Raw genomic sequence first — 22,320 nt, forward strand, 5'->3', positions numbered from 1 at the left:
ACTTACCTTTTCCTTCCATTTCCCTTCTAAATGTTTTTTTTTTCTTTGTCTGAATTTCTCACTTCCTGTTTCTCCTCAGTTAGCTTTCCACCATCATCCGAGCGGTGGAAAGTCACTTAGAACAGCTCACTGAACACTTTACTGAGGAAGAACAGGAAGTGAGAAATTCAGACAAAGAAAACATTTAGAAGGAAAAGGTAAGTGAACCAACAATGCACTAGCTTAAAGTAACCTATTTAGAAAATAAAAAACAAACCTTTACAACCCCTTTAAGAGTACAAAAGATTCTAATGGTAAGATACAATATTAAGCTGAGTTTCAATAAATATAAATATAAAAGGTTTGTGAAACAAATATATTGCACAAACTTGGGAGGATGCAAAATGGCAGAATCAGCACAATCTGCACTTAAAAGAACACAGTGAACAAAGAATACATTAAAAAATAAAGCTGTGTGGAGCATAATGTAACTAAAATAAAAGCCATCTGCACTAGTAAAATGTAACTTACTGTTCCATGCAAAAAAGTGACAAAGTGCCCAAGAGCAAATTAACAGCAGCCGCATGCTGCCAGTCCTGAACAATGCTGATTTAAAGTGGAGGTTCACCCAAAAACCTTTTTTTTTAACATTAGATTGATGCTCGTTTTGTCAAGGGGAATCGGGTGTTTTTTCTACAATCGAAGCAGTACTTACCGTTTTAGAGATGCATCTTCTCCGCCGCTTCCGGGTATGGGCTGCGGGACTGAGCGTTCCTACTTGATTGACAGGCTTCCAAAAGGCTTCCGACGGTCGCATACATCGCGTCACGATTTTCTGAAAGTAGCCGAACGTCGGTGCGCAGGCGCCGTATAGAGCCGCACCAACGTTCAGCTTCTTTCGGCTACTCGTGACGCGATGTATGCGACCGTCGGAAGCCTGTCAATCAAATAGGAACGCCCAGTCCCGCAGCCCATACCCGGAAGCGGCAGAGAAGATTGCTCTCTAAAACGGTAAGTACTGCTTCAATTTTAAAAAAACTACCCAATTCCCCTTGACAAAATGATCATCAATCTAATGTTAAAAAAAAAATTCGGGTGAACTCCCGCTTTAAACAGCTAAATGGGCACCAGAACGTTGGAGTAGAACAGGAATTGGGAGGGCACAGAGATTACAGAAAGATGAGGACACCAGAACTGTGAAGGTGGGGATTGTTGGTGGGAGGGATTAAAGGTAAATGACAGAGGCTGCTGAAAATGAGGCTGAATTAATTTTGTTACAAAGTCAAATAATATATAGCATGACAATGAAGTGGGGGAAAAATATATGAAGGTGGGAGTGTGTCAAGGTAGACAATGAGAGACCTGAATGAGAATGCCAGAACAGTGTGGGTCCACACTGTCCACACTGGAATTTCCGACAAGAAATGTTCGATGTGAGCTTTTGGATGATAATTCCGACCGTGTGTAGGCCCCATCGGACAGTTTCTGTTGGAATTTCCAACAGCAAAAATTTGAGAACTGCTTCTCAAATTTTCCGACGGCAAAAGTTCTTGTCGAAAATTCCGCACAATAATCCTACACATGCTCGGAATCATTGAACCTCATTTTTCTCAGGTGGTTGCAGTGTTGTACGTCGCCGCGTTCTTGACGTTCGGAATTTCCGACAACATTTGTGTGACCGTGTGTATCCAACACAAGTTTAAACCAATATCCCGGCGGAAAAAAATCAACGGATTTTGTTGTCGGAAATTCTGATCGTGTGTATGCGGCATTAGGGTAGGAGACAGGATGACAGGACAGTGAAAAATGTGTTTCGGAATTGACATGAAATTATGTGATTAACTGATCGCATGCAAGATGAAAGCATGGTGAAAGTTTTTGACCAGAAGTGGTGTGGCCAAAAGGGAACATAGATATGGGGGATGTAGGTAATGTGACATTTAAAGGATAACAGTGGAGAAAAAATGGCAGCATCGGTCATTACATCCCAAATGTTTACACCATTTGTATATCAATTCTGTATTTGTTTTGTAGCCCTGAAGATGGGGGATACTTTTCAACCCTTAAATGTGTTGGCTGTTTTTTATTGTCTTGCTGAACGAGCACCAATATTAAATGTTTCTGAACACCCAACTCATTGATATGGTAACCTTTTTTAGACTTTGTATGCATAGCTTCCAAACTTGAGGTCCCCCATTTATACGCACAGTTTGTTTGTATATAAGGACAGCCTCACCAGGGCAATTGTGCCCCATATGAATATATATGACCTTCTCTAATCTTGATCCATTGATGATTTAAATTCAGCACTGCCTCAGTTACACATATTCCAGTGCAAATGGATATACCGGTAGTTGCACACATGTGCAGGGGAAATAGATACTGATAGAAAATATTTGAAAAAGAGTCTGTGAACACCAAGCAGGCTACACATTGAAGGATTGGCAGAGATAGTGTGTGACTTGTCAAGGTGAATAACACAAGGCATTGGAGCCAACTAAGTGAAACGTTACAAAAAATTGAGTTATACCTTAAAGCTAACTTGAGAGTGGTATATTTTATATGCTGCTTCTTGTTATGCAGCCAGTTTCCAGATTCTTTGTGTAGTGCTCAGTGTGTGCTGATGATACGAAGCTGAGCAGGGCAATAACTTCACAGCAGGATATTGAAACTTTACAAGAAAACCTCAATAAAATAAAAGGGTGGGCAAATATATGGCAAATTAGGTTTAATGTTGAAAAATGTAAAGTAATGCACTCGGGGGCTAAAAATATGAACGCAAGTTACACACTAGAGGGAGAACCTCTGGGTGAATCCAGGACGGAAAAAAAGATCTGAGGGTCCTAGTAGATGACAGACTTGGCAATGGCATGCAATGCCAACTTGCAGCAAGCAAACAAGAAGAATATTAGTGTGCATTAAAAAAAGGGTATTTACTCAAAAGATAAAACAATAATCCTGCCACTTTATAAAACTCTGGTTTGGCTGCATTTTGAGTATCCCGTCCAGTTCTGGTCACCAAGTCTCAGGAAGAATATGCTGGAACTGGACAGAGTCCAACGGCGACCAAGCTAATAAGCTTGAAGAATGAAGGAACTCAGTTATCAGGAATGACTACAAACAAGAGAAGAGACGCTTGAGAGGAGATATGATAGTGATATACAAATATGTTAACAATAATTCTAGCATAGGGAGTAAGCTATTCAGTCTCAAGGAGTGTAAGAAGACAAGGGGCCACTCAATAGAATTGGAGGAGAAACGGTTTAACCTTAAACTGCGTAGGTGGTGGTCATGGTGGTAAGAATAAGGAATTCCCTTCCACAATTGGTGATGTCAGCGGGAAGTATACATTTTTCAAAATACTCTTGGATAGGCATCAAAAACAGTATACAGGGATATGGGAAATGGTATTTGGCATGAACACCCACACAGGTTGAACTTGATGGACTGGTGTTTTTATTCAACCTTATCAAATATGTAACTATGCTCTACTAGCCTGAAACAAATGACTGACTTAAAAGGGATACTACAACCAGAGGATGCATGGCTTTTCTGCCTTCTTACCCCTTCTTACCCTCCAACCTAACTTTTGGCCAATTGAGTCACCCATCTAAATGCTTGTTGTTAACAGAAAGGTGTGGTTCGTACTGCAATTTTGGCGCTGACTCGTGCTGCAATTTCCTTTGTGATACACCTTTGGATTTGCAGGCTACCGGGTACTCTGCAGGTTCCTGCTATTCACGGCAAAAAGAAGCTAACACTGTTACACCACTCCCTATTTATAATTCAAGGAATAGGAGCTGCTTATATGCATTCAGGCCTCGTACACACGACCGAGGAACTCGACGGGCGAAACACATAGTTTTCCTCGTCGAGTTCCTTGTTATGCTGTCGAGAAACTCGACAAGCCAATTTTCTCCATTCCCGTCAAGGAAATAGAGAACATGCTCTCTTTTTGGCTCGTCGAGTTTCTCGACAGTTTCCTTGACGAAAATGTACACACGACCGGTTTCCTCGGCAAAAAAATATCTCCCAGCAAGTTTCTTGCTGGTTTTTGCCGAGAAACTCGGTCGTGTGTACGAGGCCTCAGATTGTTGCATTCAGATAGATCCCTACACAGATGCTACAGAGTTTAAGTAAGCTATTAAAAAAGTATCTTTCTAGCCACCCATGTCACATCATGGTATGGTGTGAAATGCTGGCACTGCATTCTATAACAACTAGAGGCAGGTAACTTGTAATTGTTTTCCTGTAATACTGTTTGTTCCTTGAAATGAAAGAGTGGGAAAAAAAATACCTGAAATAAATAGATTAAAAACACAGTAGATTTGTTTTTTTGTGAAAAAAGTCGCTGTTTCCACAAAAAGGAATTTCGAGGACCTGGCAGTTGTTGTAAGCGTGAGCTGACTTAAATAGAACGAACAATAGGTACCTGGAAAGCAAAGACAATCTGCACTCATCGCCTTGACACGGGCCCTTTATAACTAGATAAATGAAACGCACTTGTTCTTTGTATTTGTGTGTGCTCTGCAGTTGTTCAGAATACATCTAAGAAAAATTAGAAGGCTTTCTTTAATTACTTCACTGCTCACTGATACAGAAAAGGATGCCAAATGTTGCATCAGGCCAAAAAAACGTCAGCATGCTCTGTGCCAAAAAATACATTTGCCTTTTTGGGTGCAGGTCAGCAGCTCTATTTTTTGTTCTCTGACATTCCAATAGATTGCTAACTAGTGACTTAGCAAGCAGCCAAGGCACAATGAAGAATGAATAGCTTTCTTGACCTGGCAAAACAGCGGACTTAACTGTCATTTTTATTGTGTCTGAATAGGCCTGTCACCTATAATTCCTCAATCAGCTTACAATACCTTAAGTAGATTTAATTATGTTTCCTTTGTGCGTTTTGCTTTTATTTTTTGTAGCATTTCATGTAAGCTAATATGATCACTTTGTTTTGTTTTTGTTCGGCACAATCGATTTTTTGTAATGTGCCTCATTATTACAGACGTTATGGGTCAGTGTGTAGCATATTAAAGCCAACCTGATAGCTCCAGGTTCACATGAGAAAGCATCAGGTGCTTTTAGTCCCACAATTCCCTGATATAAAAAGCATAGATAGGGCCCCATGCTTGTGCTTGTATATATAGTGCTTTTTCTTTTTTCTTTTTTACATCAGCAGCACAAGTATATGTGCCCATCAAGTCAGTATTTAGTAGAAGTACCTTTAGCAGCAGTTAGGCTGCATTCACACCTGAGCGTCGGTCGTTCGGTCGTTTTTTTGGGCGTTTTTTTCTGGTGTTTTGTCGCGCGTATTTGCGCGTTTGCATACAGCGTCGTGCGACATTTTTGTACTTCGGCGTTTTTTATTTTAGCCAATAGGAAAAATTATCATCTTTTCATCACTTGTTGCTATATTGGTAGATTTTTTTAATCTTCTGCATGGGCGACAAGTTCTATTTATTAAAGCGACGAAACGCCCGTAGCAAACGCCCGTTGTCGCGCGATACGCTCAATTCGCGCGTTTCCCATTACTTTCTATGGGATCAAAAAAAACGCTCAAATACGCCCAAACCGCACGATACGCGCGACAAAAAAAGGTCCGGGACTTGTTTGAGCTTCGCGCGACAGGCGTTTGGGCGTTCAGGCGTTCAGGTGTGAACAGTCACCATAGGGAATAATGTTAATTCTCCCCTCTGGCGTTTGTGAGCAGTGCGCTTCAGGCGTAAAAACGCCTAGGTGTGAATGGGGCCTTACAGTAAGTATAGATATTTATTAGCTTTGAACATCTAAAAAATGCAATTGTCCTCATTCTTCTTAGCAAAACTATTCAAACTCAGTCAGGACATATGAAGATGGTGAGTGCTATTTCAAGTCTAGTTACACAATCTCTATTGGACTAAGATGTAGACTCTGACTTGGTCCATCAAACACATCTTATCTATTGGACTGAGATGTAGACTCTTACTTGGTCCATCAAACACATCTTATCTATTGGACTGAGATGTAGACTCTGACTTGGTCCATCAAACAAATCTTATCTATTGGATTGAGATATAGACTCTGACCTGGTCCATCTAGCATATCTTATCTATCGGATTGAGATGTAGACTCTGACTCTAGCACATCTCATCTATTGGGCTGAAAAGTAGACGCTAACTTGGTCCATCCAGCACATCTCATTTATTTAACTCAGATGTAGACTCTGACATGATCCATCTAGCACATTTTATCTATTGGATTGAGATGTAGACTCTGACTCGGTCCATCCAACACATCTCATCTATTGGATCAAGATGTATATTCTGACTCGGTCAACTCAGCCCATAAAATGTTTTTTTTTTTTCGTTATTCTTGTTTAGTTTTGGCTTTACGTTTTGGATCACTGTCTTGTTGGAACACAAATCTCCCCTGGCTTGTGCTTTTTAATAACTTTATAACATAGCTGCTTGTAAAGTTCTTTTGCCTTCTTGGTTATTGATATGCCAAAATACTGACTCACCAGAAGCTGGAGCTTGCAGATACACAAATATTTATAATACGATCACATGAAGAGTCTTCACTACACACATTTAATCTTAACTTTTGTGGCTTTGGAATAGGATTGGCAGCACTAGTGAATATTTAGGCGTCTAATTTAGCAAACAGTTTTTTTATTGTGGTATCATTGTAATTACTTAAAATTACTCAGAAATCTCTTTTAGCAATAACTTGTACATTTTTTAGGGGATGATTACTTTTTACAGGAACTATAATAATGGTTTCTTTATTGTAAATTGCTGCCTTTCCTGGAATTTCCTCTGTATACCTCTTAGTGAGGACTCAGAACTACAACTCAAGTGTGTCCTTTAAGATATCAAGCCTCCTTTATGATATGAGAAGATGCGAGATAAGCTGGCAATGGTTGTGATCACACATTTAGATCTACATAAATAAATATACTAGTAAGTACAGAATTTATAACTACCTGGCTTTTGAGATAAAGTAAACTTTGTGATATATTTAAATAAATATAGTATACTTTCTCTCTATATATATACTATCATTTTATATTATTTCATTGTTTGGATAATAGCTTATAGGTGAATCTACCATCACAATTTTTTACATGAGCTGGAGAACAAATGGTTTAGTTGCAAAACAAGAGTGGTACAGCTACTAAATTCAGATTTTTTAGTTTATGTCTTGTATTGGTGATTCTGTAATCTGTTTTATCTGTGCTAATTAATGGTTAGGTAAAATGATAAAAAAAAAAGTAAAGACAGGTAAAAAGCAAACTAAATTACATACCGTTTCATTTGTAACTTCTCTTCGGTGTACTCTACCTGGAACAACAGGAAGCTGCAATGTGTGAAGAAGACGCCGCGGTCAGACAAAAGAAAAAACATCAAACAATTATTGTTTTCAATGCACATTTGCCCAATAAGAACAACTTCTTCAGAATAAAGCTTGGCTCTGCAGCCACCACAGTACAGTTATAGCACAAATGACCTGCCTCTGCTTCCTGTTTATGAGTATAACCACTTTAACTCTTCGTGAAACACATGAATTACTCAGAACTGTATCTCCATAATTCACATTGTAGAAAACATGCCTGGTCATTTATCTCCTCTACTTAAACCCCAAACCTAATAATCCCTCTTATACCCCTAACTACCAATCCCTTTACCTCTTGCTTAAAGACTAAGTTTACACATAATAACTTGATTAAAAAATATGTTCTTTAGCAAGGAACATACAGTCTACATAATTACGCTACCAAAATTAACGTCTGCTGTAAATTGCCTCTAGCATTGCTTCTTCTTGCTGGAGACTGCCATTTTGCTGAAGTGCAGAGCCCCTGAACAGCAGCAAATCATAAAGTGGAACTAAATTGGCTGTAAAAGATAGGCGGGCTTAATTCCGCATTGAGGCTGTGAGCCTCCACAAATTCAGCAGTGCCTAAAAATAAAGAGCAACTGAGCATGTGCAGAGCAGGGTGAGATAGTATATTACTGGATTTTTAACAGTATATGCATTTATATCTGCAAAAGGTGCCTATTGTAACTTAATTTTTTGACTAAAATTCCACTTTAAGTAAACCTGTCTCTACCTAAACTCCCAAACCTCTATGACACACCTATCCTCCAGCCCCAGCTTCCCATACAGATAACTTTTCTGCACTAGTATCACCTCTACCTAATATCCCAACTGTCATAACCCCTCTTCTGCAACTAAACCCTAGCCGTATAACTCATCTGCAGTTAAAGTGTTACTAAACCCACAACAGTAAAATCAATTTGTATATGCAGTAAAGCCTGCTTGTTATACTTACTCACAGTGGAACCTAGGGGGTTAATCCACTGAATTGTGTAAAAAGTATGTTTGATCCTATATGCACAGATCCTCCCTTTGTTGCATTGTCTCCAAAACATGTCCGGATAAGACAGAGTTACTGGAGTCAGGATGCTCAGATTCGTGTGTATTGCTAGAGAGTTTTTTTTTCTTGAGAGAGACTGGAGTATGAAAATTCCCCCTACAAGCTTTAATCAGGCACTGATAGAAGTCATAAGATTGCTATATATTGCTGATGAGAAAGGGTACTTAGCAGTTTATATTTACTAAAACTTTTGTTGTTCCATGTTCTGTGTACTGTGGGAGACCAGATATAGTTAATTTAGGGTCCTGTGTTTAGTAACATATTAATATGCCCACCTCATTAACCCCTCCAACTAAAATCATAACCTTTCCTATAATCCTAACTACCCAACCCTTATAAGTCCCCCTGCTGTCCACATGCCTGTGCAATTACTGCCTCTGCAATAATGTGGCTTAATCTGCATTCCTAATTGATGATAACCTTAGGATCACTATTAACACTCTGTTTTACTCTATGAACTTTACTGTGCAGAGTTAAAAACAATTTTATTCTAGCTAAAGAAAAGGAAGCTCCCTTGTTGAAGAACCCTCCCTACCCTTAAAGCGAAATTCCACCCAAAAGTCCTAAATCCCTGACATGCCACATTTCGGTACAATCTTTTTTTATTGAAATATTCGAAAGGTAATAACAACAGTAATGATCCCACGTAGGGGAAATAAACATAAAGTATATCATAGCACAGCTTAGTAATACACAGTAAGAGCATATTTGATCGTAGAAATTGCCAAACATCAACAGCCCTCCGGCCAAGGCCAGGGGTTAACATAGGGTAGAAGAGCTTAATTGCTCAGGGGATAAAGCGTGGGGTAGACCACAAAAGATTTGGAAACAAAACTAGAGTTGGGGTCTTACCGACAAAAAGGAAAAGGAGAAGAGAGAGAGCGAGAGCAAGAGAGAGAAAAAGAAAGGAGGTGCAGAGCAGGAAGGTTGGGTAGGAAAAGGGTTCAAGGTTCTCCCAGGTTGAGAGGGTAGAAGAGGTCAATTAACAAGGCCTAGGCTGGTCGGGTGCAGAGTGGGAAGACCATAGGACCACCCTGGGCCCCACCCCTTAAGAAACTTGGCGAGGTAAGTGAAGGAGGATTGCACTAAGGTAAAGGAAGCTATTTATGGGAAACATTTTTTACCTTTGCCTTTACAACACCTTTAAAGGAACACTAAAGGCAGATTTTTTTTTTGGTAAAATAACAAACATGTTATACTTACCTCCACTGTGCAGCTCATTTTGCACAGAGTGTCTCCGAACCCTGTCTTCTGGGGTCCCTCGGCAGCTGTCTCGGCTCCTCCTTTGCAAGAGCTTTCCACCTTCATGCAAGCTCCCTTGCATGGTGGAAAGCTCCAAAAAAAATGTTTTATTATAAAACTACTAAAGCAATAAAGCAACTATTCAAAAATGTATAAACAGTAAAGTGTATGTTTTTGATAATACGGATGTACGGAATGATTCAATCCCCTGCCAGGTATCTTTTTTAAGTCTATAAATAGCATCCATAGTTTAAAGGTTTTGAAATTATAATGGCATACAAGTGGTCGTAAACTGATCTTCCTAAAAGAAAATCTGTGACTGAAGGGTTCTCCCTGTCAGTGATTATTACTATTACTACTGCTGTGGTAATTGGATACTTCTAGCAGTAGTGGATTCAGTTACCGAACAGTCTACATAGCCATATGCAATAGCCCCTTTGTTAGAATCCCTCTGCGCTCCATTATTTTTTATGACCTGCTTAATGTGCTTTTTTGCTGCTCACTAAAATTAAGATTTGTTTATTTGTCCTTGGTGAAAGAACCTCATGATCCATTGTTTAAATTTATATATATATATATATATATATATATATATATATATATATATATATATATATATATATATATAAATAAACACACAGTACAAATAAAACATTTAGGGCCAGTAACACGCACCTCTGCGCATCTATAAGTATCTCAGATACACTACGCCGCCGTAACTTACAGCGTATTTTCTGTATCCACAAAAAATTTGCTCTGTAAGTTACGGTGGCGTAGTGTAAATGTGTCGGCGTAAGGGCGCGGAATTCAAATGACTAAGATGTGGGCGTGTTTTATGTAAATTCAACTTGACCCCACGTAAATTATGTTTTTTTTAATGGCTAAGACGTACGCCAGTCGGATCGAGCCCACATTCAGTCGTATCTTGTTTTGTGGATACAAAACAAAGATACGACGGGGCATCGTAGAAATTACGCGGCGTATCAATAGATACGCCGGCATAATTTCTTTGTGGATCTGGGCCTAACTGTATAGACACATTACTGTGCAAAGGTTTTAGGCAGAGAGGATAACCGCTGATTTTTCCCTACTATGAGGTAAGCAGGCAGTGAAACTGGTGGTGGAGAGCACACATCCTTTTTTGCACTGTTTGGTGAATTGATTTATGGCAGGATTTTCTGCAATCAAGCATTATTCACATGAACTTTTGTTATAAGAGCCACTGGTTGGGCACCCCTGCTCTAAATCATAATATGAATTTTTTTTTTTTTTTTTTTTTTTTTCTTTGTTTTTTTTTTTCTTTAAGTGTATTTTGTGCATGTACTCGAGAGAGGAGCCGGACTGCAGGAGTTGGGAGTAGGCAGGCCTCCCCCAGAGGCAATCTGCCACCTTTCTCCATGCCCCGGGTGGCAATGGTGGGTGTGTGAGGGGGTCCTCCCACACAGCCCGCCCTACCTGCTCCGCTTTGAAGCCCAACAGGGCAGAGGGACTCCCTATAAGGGAGTGAGAGGATTAGCCCGCTCAACCAGCCCCATTAGTCCTTCGCCTCTCTTTTAGAGACCGCGTGGTCAAAGTGTGTGTGTTAACCCAATTTAGAGTGCGTGTGTAGGTGTGGTGGTTTTTTGTGGGAGGGGGGTGGGCGTACTAAGCACAGGCTTACCTTGCATAGCACACCCACCGGGAGCCGGGCTGAGACCACCAAACTCAATTCACATGAAGCCGAGACTGGGATCCGAACCCCTAGCTGCAGAGGTGAATGGCTTGTCAGCGCAGTGCCAATCGCGTTGAGCCACCGCAGCTCCCTTTTGAGCCACCGCAGCTCCCCCATAATATGAATTTAATGGTCCTGCTTACACATTGTGTTGAAATGTGACTGTTAGTAATTTTGTTTATATTTCAGAAAGTCTAATCACCCAGAATTTAAACTCCCCTGAAGAAGGAACATACAGTAGAAATTCAGAAACATGTTGGGCAAATACAGGATACCTATATGAAATGACCACAGCATGACTCTGGCAGAATATGGGGACACCGGTACCCACTGGGTTTGATTGTATTCTTCAATTGTGTATACAATATAAATATTATATGTACATGCATATCTTGTTTTTATTACTGCAGGGCTATGTTTGCCCGTTTGTTTACACTTTATATTAAAAGTGGTGTCACTGCCTTTTAAACTATATTTACTGTCCACTAATCAATTTTCTGCCTTTAAAGTCACAGAGGATCATTCTCTATATACAATAGGATGTTGGCAGTCCCTTACACCTCTCCCCATAACATATTTCTCTAAAGATGTAAAATGGTTTTCAACCAGTCTGGTCAATTAAAATTACAATTACATTACATTAAGAAATGGCCAGCGCATACAGTCATTCTGTTACCTCTACAGCCTGCTAATCCTCACAGGTAAGAATCCAACATCTAGTTGCTGTCGTTCCCACAAATTAAGGGCCAGATCCTCAAAAGGGATACGCCGGTGTAACTGCTGTTACGCCGTCGTATCCCTGTTTCTAACTATGGAACTGATCCACAGAATCAGTTTTCCATAGTTAGGCAGAAGATCCGACATGTGTAAGGGACTTACACTGCCGGATCTTAGGATGCAGTACCGTATCCGCCGCTGGGGGCATTTCGTGTCGAAATGCCGCCTCGGGTATGCAAATTAGCACTTACGGAGATCCACGAAGCTTTTCAGCTTTGTTTTTTCTCCGTAAGTTTTAGTTTGCAAACGCAAAATTAGGGCTGCTTTTACAAAGTGTAAACTGTTTACACCATGTAAAAACAGACCCTTCTGTCCAGCGACGCAATTTTTTTTTTGTTTTGATTTTTTTTTTTTTTGCTGTATCTTTTTTTTTTCCCGACGCAACTTTATTGACCCGTCGCGATCCACAAAGCTCGGCGTGCCTAATTTAAATGGGAATCGCCCCCATGAAAAGAGGAACACCTTGCGCCGGCGGAATTTAAGTTACACAGCCAAAAATTTCTAGGTAAGTGCTTTGTGGATCAGGCACTTAGGTAGAAATTTTAAGGCAGTGTAACTTAAATGGGAAAATTTACGTTACGCCGGAACTTTGTGGATTACCCCCTAAGGGTGCAACCAAGGATGTCTCCTCAGTGCATAAACATGCATGTTGTGATGGTGTTTGTTGTGCACTCAGAATCTCCCTGTGTGCCATGTGCACATCTTTTACAACCAAAGGCTGGTACTTTTCAAAAGTGAACTGAACATCATCATTTCTGTAATAAAATTTAGTAGATGCTTTATTATTCTATAAAGAATAATACACCAAAAATGGAAACAGTTTGAAAACCTTGTAAATTAAAACAATAAAAATAAACGTATTGTTTCCCTTTACAGGATACAGGAAAGTATTTTGTTGCTATTGCACAAGTGCGCAGATATTAATTACATCCTTTGGTGATGACAGAACTTTGAGCCACGCACAGGAAATCCAATACATTTTGAAGAAGGCAGCCTGGGATAAATCCTAGTAAATCAGCAGACTTTAGACTAAAGAATATTTAATATAATTATTTACTATGTGTTTCATTAACGCAGCTACGATAGGCTTTATAAAAATGTAATTCTATATACAGTAGAACAGGTTCATTGTTTAAATTGTCCTATTCGTGTTATGGATTTAGCTTGTTAGCTTGTTGGTATACAGTGGGAATGGAAAGTTTGGGCACCCCAGGTAAAAATTTGTATTAATATGCGTAACGAAGCCAAGGAAAGATGGAATAATCTCCAAAAGGCATCAAATTACAGATTAGACATTCTTATAATATGTCAAAAAAAAGTTAGATTTTATTTCCATCATTTACACTTTCAAAATTAAAGAAAACAAAAAAATGGCGTCTGCAAAAAATGTGGCACTTAGAATAATAATGATGACTAATATAAATTCTGTATAGTATGCACCATAAAGTGCACAAGCATTCTTGCAGTACTAATGTGCACTCCTTCAAAGTGATGTTCCAACCCCCAACACACCATCTTCTTGGGTACCTACCCTTCCCCAAGGTAGAGTCTCATGCCTGGGCAACCTATCAGCAGACTGAAATACAGCAGGGCTGGCATTACTTTAACCTCATTGGGAATAGAGCACTAGAATGTACTAAAATTGTGCATTTTTGCTAGTGCTTTTTGGGGAAGAAAAAGACCTACCTAGGAGTCTGGTGTGATCAACAATCAATGGCATGTGCCATCAGCAAACATTCAACATCCCGTTGCCCACTATAGAAGGTTGCAAGGTCAATGGTGGCAGCACGTGTATCCTAATTAAAGAAATAGCCAGCCTTCCTTAAACACTAGGGGCCAGATTCACGTATAATCGCGTAAATCTGCGGCGGCGTAACGTATCACATTTACGTTACACCGCCGCAAGTTTTACGGGCAAGTGCTTGATTCACAAAGCACTTGCCTGTAAAGTTGCGGCGGCGTAGCGTAAATCCGCCCAGCGCAAGCCCGCCTAATTCAAATGATCCGGGTAGGGGGCGTGGATCATTTAAATTAGGCGCGTTCCCGTGCCGATCGTACTGCGCATGCGCCGTCCCTAAAATTTCCCGACGTGCATTGCGCTAAATGACGTCGCAAGGACGTCATTGGTTTCGACGTAAACGTAAATGGCATCCAGCGCCATTCACGGACGACTTACGCAAACGACATTACATTTTCAAATTTCGACGCGGGAACGACGGCCATACTTAACATTGGCTACGCCACCTAGGGGGCAGCTTTATCTTTACGCCGCATATCTCTTACGGAAACGGCATAAATTTACTGCGATGGGCAAGCGTACGTTCGTGAATCGGCGTAACGACTCATTTGAATATTCTACGCCGACCGCAATGGAATCGCCACCTAGCGGCCGGCCTAGAATTGCAGCCTAAGATCCGATGGTGTAAGTCACTTACACCTGTCGGATCTTAGGGAGATCTATGCGTAACCTGATTCTATGAATCAGGCGCATAGATGCGACCGGCCGGACTCAGAGTTACGACGGCGTATCAGGAGATACGCCGTCGTATCTTCTTTATGAATCCGGCCCTAGGTATTAAAAGCATAGGTGTTAGTAGCATATATTTGCAAATCTATGTGGAAGCTACACTGCCCTTTTTATGCACCAGCATTAGTCTTGGTCTCTGCATCTGTGCAATCTTTTACACATATAATTGTGTGTCTTGTAGTACAATGACATAGACATAAAGCAGAGCCAAAAAAGAACTGCATACCATGTAAAGATACAACACTGAGAGCTGGCTTCCTTAAAATAACATCATACTTTCATTTACAGTCATTATTGCAGACTTATAAGGCAATTAAATTTCAGTGAGTCAGTCTTGCCACGTGTGTTTGTCTAGCCATTTAACAGCCCAAACATTTAGGCAGACACAACCGAAGCTTGACGTTAACACCCCATTAAGGTGACCTGGGTAAAACTTCACACCTCCATTGTTCCTGTTTTTTTTCCAAAACATTTGAACCTGCAGCGGATGGACCAAAATAGACCTTCTGTTCCCAGATTAATTGCTTGGTGTAAATGAAAAAATATTTATTGCGGCAAAGCCAGGGTAGCTCTATGTGTACGAAAAAGCTTCTGGTTTAATAAATACAAGTAGAAAATGGCTGATACTTTACCTAAAACCTGCCAGTATGACAACTGCTATGTCCAACATTGTAATGCCTCGTACACACGACCAGTTTTCCCGCCGTGTGTATGCAGAAAACTGCCGGTAATCCTGGCAGGAAAAATGAGAACATGTTTTTTTTTTTCCTGCCGCGATTCCCGGTGGTCTATTTCCCGGCAATTTCCCTATGGGAAACACTGAGGTGGAGCATACACACGGCCGGGATTCCCGGCGGACTTTTTACCGCTGGGAATATCCCGGTCGTGTGTACAGGGCTTAAGAGATATATATTGGGGGCAGAAGAAGATATACTCCAAAGAACATCTTTTATTGCCTTATAGTGTAATACATTTGCCGTACACTGCTTCATCTTTTCTTTCGACACCACAGTAAAGGGCCATGGCGTGATAGTAGTAGTTGTTTCCAAATAAATGATACATTTGGATTTCTTACATTTACTTTTCTTTTCTTTACTTTAAAAAAAAAATAGTACCATTCTCACTGGTGATCAGTGTCAGTTTAAAGCGGAGTTCCACCCAAAAGTGGAACTTCCGCTTTAAGTACTCCTCGCCCCCTTACATTCCACATTTGGCATGTCATTTTTTGGGGGGGGAGTGGGCTCTTTGTTTTGAAGGGGACTACCTGTCCCACTTCCGCCTAGAGGGCCGGCTAGGCGACTCCTCCTCTCTCCCTAGGCGGCCCCTCCCTCTAGGCAATCTCCTGGGACACAAGAAGATTGCCTATCCACTCCGAGAGCGCAGCGCTACTCGCGCATGCACAGTGCACGCCCGGCCGTGAAGCCACGAGCTGTCATGGCCGGGTGCCCACAGTTCCAATGGAGTCGCCGAGGAGAGGAGGGGGGAGAGGAGTGGAAAAGCGATGCAGCCGCATCGCTGGACTGTGGGACAGGTGAGTGTCTGTTTATTAAAAGTCAGCAGCTATACTTTTTGTAGCTGCTGACTTTTAATAAACTAAAAGTAGCCTGAAACTCCACTTGAACTACCCCCCACACACACCTTTTAAAAAAAAAAATCATTGGTGGTCACCGACACTTTGAACCCCCTACATTGTGCCTTTGGTCTGAGCTGTCCAATGGCAGCTCATATAACAGCCATTCATAGGTGCACTGGCTGCCAAAGTGTGTATTTCAGTGCTCCAGAAACCCGTCCACCACTGTTTTACAATATATGGTGGTATATTTCAGGTGTGTGGCCGGGTTTTACCACTTCCCCTTAAGCTGTAAAATAGCAGCTGGATGGGGCAGCACACCCCTGCTTCAGCTGTAGAGCTTTGCTTTGCGGTCATAACATTTTTAACTTAAGGTGCAGAGGTAAAACTTACGGTGATGCCTCTCAAATTAGCCCATTAAGTTCAGTGGGGCTTCACCACAATCACATGTGTACAGGAATTGGATTGGACAGCCATTGATGCCAAGCTGTCCCAGGTCTCACCCTGCTTCTTCTTGGTCAACTGACTGTCAAATTCACCCATTGAGTTCAAAGGGGGCTGCGCCACAACCACAAGTGTAGAGGATCTGGATTGGACAACCAATGGCACCAAGCTGTCCCAGGCCCTGCCCCGCTTCTTCTTTGACAGGGCACTCATGTACCTGTTGTCTATTGTCTCCATTATCTTCCACATTTCTCATGGCCATAGGCCGCCTCCCTACATTCCAAACCAGAAGCCCCAAATTGGAATAAAGGAATGCCCATTCTTAGATGTAACTTCAGCACTGCAATTAATAACTCTTTCAATAATACATCACATGAGACATACTGGCAGAATCTTTAGTACAGAACAACATTGGAAAAAAAAATACATCCTGCAGCAGTCTTTATCAGTACAGAGCACAAGTATTTGGAGCCATCTTCCCATGCCACCAAGTTGGAAATGCTCCCTATTAGACTAATCAGTCCCACACCCCACTACACTAAGCCCCTGAGGATCAGGTCCCTCCACTGGCATACTACTTGCTCTCATAATGTCTCATTCTCAATCGTGCCCAACCGGGGCCCTAAAATTTACTTTTGATGGGATGAGCTCTACATGATGCAGCGCCAGGGTGTTCTGTTCCCATAGCCTTCTCTAAGTGGGCCCAACCCACAGCTGGTATCATAAGGGCACTAGCTCCACCCATGTCATCACTACAGGAGGGGCAAAACTTAGGGGCACTAACAAATCGGCCAACGCTTGCTATGTGTCAAGCATGGTATTGCGGCATTATAGGGTTAAATCAGGTGGTAAGGAGGCAATATATAAAGTCTCCTACCCACCTGTCAAATACCCTTTGAAAACGATCCAAATGTGAATCGCTCTGCAGAGGGCACCACACTCCACCACGAGTGTGAAAAAGCGCTAAAACAGAAAGCAGAAAATCTGTAAAAAAACAATCCAAAATCCCTACACCACCACCTATTAGATTTCAGTTTAGTGAAGACCTAATAGTAAAAAATGATGAGGAATATTCCATAAACTTACCGGTCAAAGTTTGAGAACATGTGCTATAATTTGGTTAAAACTTTTCAACCTATCAGAGGCCAGGGCTGTATGGGCCTAGCTGGTCCCACAAGCTTTACAACCCCTGTTCCTTTGAGCGTCATTCACGTATATGTGTATTTTCTGCACATGGAATGCAGGTTCATGCTGGCAGAGCTAGCAGAAGATCCTGAGTAAAATACATACAATGCATACACATGTAAAATCTGTGGATGTGTATGATCCCAGATTTATCCTACTTTTTTATATGCCGCTTAATTCAGGACGCATTTTAGTTTGCAGATGCAGCTGTCCGTATGGTCCCAAAGATTACTATAGTGCTGCGTTTAGATGTCTATGCTCATGTAAATAGGCGGCTTGACGCCAAATGGAGCTACTTTGTTTTATAATTCCTTGCAAGGATATTTTATTACCTCTCACTGAACACGAGAGTTTGTATTTTATACCCACAATAAACCCTCTTGATTTTTAAACGCCTGCACTATGGAACTCTTTTTCTGTTTCTTTTCCATTGCGGCACACCCAACCCCACTTTGAGTGTGTATTTAACACTGTTCCCAGAGATCGGAGAGGCAAGCCAGCTGACAACTGAAACAGTGGAGAACCCTCATCCAGGATCTTTGTGCTGTGGAGCAGTGATTTATCAACACACCTGAGAAGAACTCAGACGGATCGGCCTGTCGGGTGAGAGAGCACATGCTCAGCTTCTGACTCTCTGTTTAGTACAAACACCTAGTGCAATCTTACAGGCCACAGACATGTGCTCGGCCTCTAGCCGAAACGTAGAGGCCTAGTTAACTGTTTCGGTGTTTACAGAAGTGACTGACGCTGATGAGCGGTCAGTTCACCAACGTTTGCTGTTCCCAGACATTTCGTTGCATAGTTTCCTTCACTAATTGTTACCTGTGGATTACAATTTTAACGTGCACCGCCCGGCCGCAACGTGAATATTGACTAATCATTGCCCGCTAGGGGCGCTCGCGAGCATAGGCTGACTGTTAGCTTAGACGAATGGTACTATTCTTAGGTTCAGAGTACCTTATTAATTCACATTGATTGTTGATGCTTGCAAGGGCCCTTGCGAATCAGACTGAGACATTACTTGCCAGTTGTGTTTATGTCTCAAATCTACGTCTGTTCTTCCCTAAGTTTCTATACAGTAAACTTACCCCTTTATATTTAAATATATTCATTGTGTGGAGTGTATTTTCTTGTCTGGAGTGACCGTCCATAACAACAGGTAATTTATTGTTTTATTATCACTGCATATTGTATGCCTGCTATTGTGACCCCAGTCCAGCAGGGGTCACAATATCCCACTACCAGACTTCCGATGTGTCAAGGGAGGGTTCGAGCTAGTTAAATAGGGGTGAGCTGAGCCAAAAGAGAGTAGATCCCAAATCAACCAGCGGCTCCTTTGGGGGGTAGCTCTACATATGTCAATTGAATATATCCTAGGATTTTCACTTCATTGTTTTTTGAAGGTTTTTGAATGTCACGTATTTTTCATTTTTTATGTTTATTGTTTTACTCATTTTGATTCAATTTCCAGCGCTACACTGTTTTTTACTCATGTAAATAAGCATTTGTCTACACAGGTGCACTGTGAGAATATCCATTTCTTCATACATTAGGCTATTTTTCTACACTTTATTTCAAGCTAGCAGGGCAGAGTCAAGAACACAGCGCACTACTGTATAAACCTGTTCGTGTAAACAAGCTGACTTCAGTATATTTCCATCCTGCTGTGCAAACGACAGTACATTATCCAGTTACAAATAAATAATGCAGAACAACTATACTTTTAAAAGCAATTGCTGACTTCAACAGCACCAAGGTTTACTTTCTTGTTTAGGTAGAAGTATTGTAAGGACCACATCTGTGCAAGAAACAAGGACAGCTTATTTCTTCAGATTAAAAACGATGCTATTGACTTCACAGTGTACCCGGGATGAGTATGATTACAGAATGTTCTGTGCTCCTTCCGCAAGTGCTGGCCAACGCTCGCCTGGGATAAGTCACACTACAGAATTATATACTCATATCTGCTTTAATAGAAAGGAAAAATGGTTAAAGCCAGGGACAAAAAGAGAAAAAGGGATTTTTTTTGTACTGTTTGTGATGGTACGTGTCTATGTTTCCAGCCATGGTGAATGAGCCTGGCAGCATTTTCAGATCTAATTTTGTCCCAATCTGGATAGGAAGGTGTTATGATGAATCTAAAAGGTAGACGGGTAGTATACTAACTGAGCATTTCTCACCCTTTGCTCAGTCGTGGCACCCTTTAAAGTGGTTGCAAACCCTCTATGGGAAGTTACACCTACAGGTAAGCCTAGATTAACCACTTCATTACTGGGCACTTAAACCCCCTTCGTGCCCAGACCAATTTTCAGCTTTCAGCGCTGACGCATTTTGAATGACAATTACACGGTCATACAACACTGTACCTAAATTATATTTTTATAATTTTTTTCCCCACAAAGAGAGCTTTCTTTTGGTGGTATTTGATCATCTCTGCGATTTTTTTTTTTTTTTGCGCTATAAACATAAAAAGACAGAAAATTTTGAAAAAAAACACAATATTTTTTACTTTTTGTTATAATAATATCCCAATTTAAAAAAAAAAAAAAAAAATTGCCTCAGTTTTGGCCGATACGTATTCTTCTACATATTTTTGTTAAAATAATCGCAATAAGCGTATATTGATTGGTTTGCGCAAAAGTTATAGCGCCTACAAAATAGGGGATAGATTTATGTGTTTTTTTTTTTACTAGTAATGGCGGCGATCTGCGATTTTTTTTTGGCAGGCCTGCGACATTATGGCGGACACATCGGACACTTTTGACACAATTTTGGGACCATTCACATTTATACAGCGATCAGTGCTATAAAAATGCCCTAATTACTGTATAAATGTGACTGGCAGTGAAGGGGTTAACACTAGGGGGTGAGGAAGGGGTTAAATGTGTATCCTGGGTGTGTTCTAACTGTGTGGGGGGAGGGGACTGACTGAGGGAGGTGACCGATGCTGTGTCCCTATGTACAAGGGACACAGATCGGTCTCCTCTCTCCCTGACAGGACGTGGAGCTCTGTGTTTTTACACACAGAGCTCCACGTCCCTGCTGTCACCGCCGATCGCGGTCACCTGGCGGACATCGCGGCCGCCAGGCACACGCATCGGCTCCCGAGCGATGCGCCGTGCACCTTGTTTCCCCGCGGCGCGCACGGGGAATGACAACAACAGGACGTCCAAAGACGTCCACTCGGCACTTGAGAGCCGCGCTGTGGACATCTTTTGTCCATAGTGCGGATCCCAAGTGGTTAAGGCTTACCTGTAGGTGTTTGCAATATCTCCTAAACCTACACGTTTTAGGAGATATTTGCCAAAAGGAATACACCATTGTCTATAGACAACGGCGCAGGCGCACTGAGAATGCCGGTTTTCTCAATGGCTAATGCCGGCTTTGACGGCTCCCGCACGCACGCGGGGAGTGGCGTCTTCGCCGATCTGGCCAATCACAGCGCCGGAGCAGCGATACCCGGAAGTAACCTTCCAGAGAGATGTCTGCGGCTGGAGGGGGAGACGAGGATGACTTTGAGGGGCTTCGAACTAAGGTAAGTAATTCATAATGAGCTATTATGCTAGTCATACTAGCTTATTATGCCTTTGTCTTGCAGGTTTTTATTTTTATTTTAAAAAATGTTTGGGGGTTTACAACCGCTTTAAAAGCATGCAAAGTCTAAAGGGGAATCTGAGCCTTGATGAAATTACTTCACATCAGTAGCCAGCGTCCCACTATCACATCAGGGCCTCGCCTTTACATCAGAACCCCCCATCACAACAAACCCCCCCCCCCCCCCATACATCAGAGGACCCCCATCACCATCGCAGAGTCTCCCCATCACATCAGCGTCCTCCTATACATGAGAGCTCCCATCACATCAGAGGACCCCCATCACAGAGTCTTCTCATCCATCTCTGACCCACTGCAAACTTGGTCTCATACTCACAGCACCCAAGGGGAACCCAAATGGCTCCCTGATTGACATGGGTGTGCACATAAGGTGTGCCTGGGCACACCCTAATCACCCCATGCAGTGAAGATTCCCCTTGCTGCCCACCCCCCTCCTGCGCTGCTGACTTCTCTTCCTCTCGGAATATGTGGAGAGGATAGAGGTTGGAGAGCGTTGAAAGGGGTCGGTAAATGATATGCTGTATTTTCCGGCCTTTTCTTTTTCTGTTTAACACAGTGAGTGATCGTTACTGATCACCCTCTGTGTTTATTCATAATTGAAGCATAGAAAACCAGCACATAAATAGACATATATATTCATGTGGCATGAAAGGATATTGGAGACAGATATCCAAGGAGGAATTAAAAGCACTTGAATCTTCTTTTTTTTTATATAATTCTGCAATGAAGCTTTATGAAAGTGATCTAAATAACACATGCTTTTGGAACAACCAGAATTTTGCATATGGTGCCTTTTAAGTGTAATTGTTCTATAATTTCCTGCAGGATCCTATTGAGCTTTTTTATGTCTTCAT

General features: G+C 41.5%; 1 protein-coding gene across 3 annotated transcripts in view; it reads right to left on the reverse strand.

Moving 5' to 3' along the window:
- The window catches only part of CHST3 (carbohydrate sulfotransferase 3), a 154,808-nt gene that overhangs the window by 52,418 nt on the left and 80,070 nt on the right, over positions 1-22,320 (reverse strand). For all 3 annotated transcript variants that reach the window (XM_040320481.1, XM_040320479.1, XM_040320478.1), the window contains exon 4: positions 7,267-7,317. The gene's annotated coding sequence lies outside the window, so the exon portion shown is untranslated. The remainder of the gene's footprint in view (positions 1-7,266; positions 7,318-22,320) is intronic.

This window comes from Rana temporaria, chromosome 8 (genome assembly GCF_905171775.1).
Source record: "Rana temporaria chromosome 8, aRanTem1.1, whole genome shotgun sequence".
In the NCBI taxonomy this organism is placed as follows: Eukaryota; Metazoa; Chordata; class Amphibia; order Anura; family Ranidae; genus Rana; species Rana temporaria.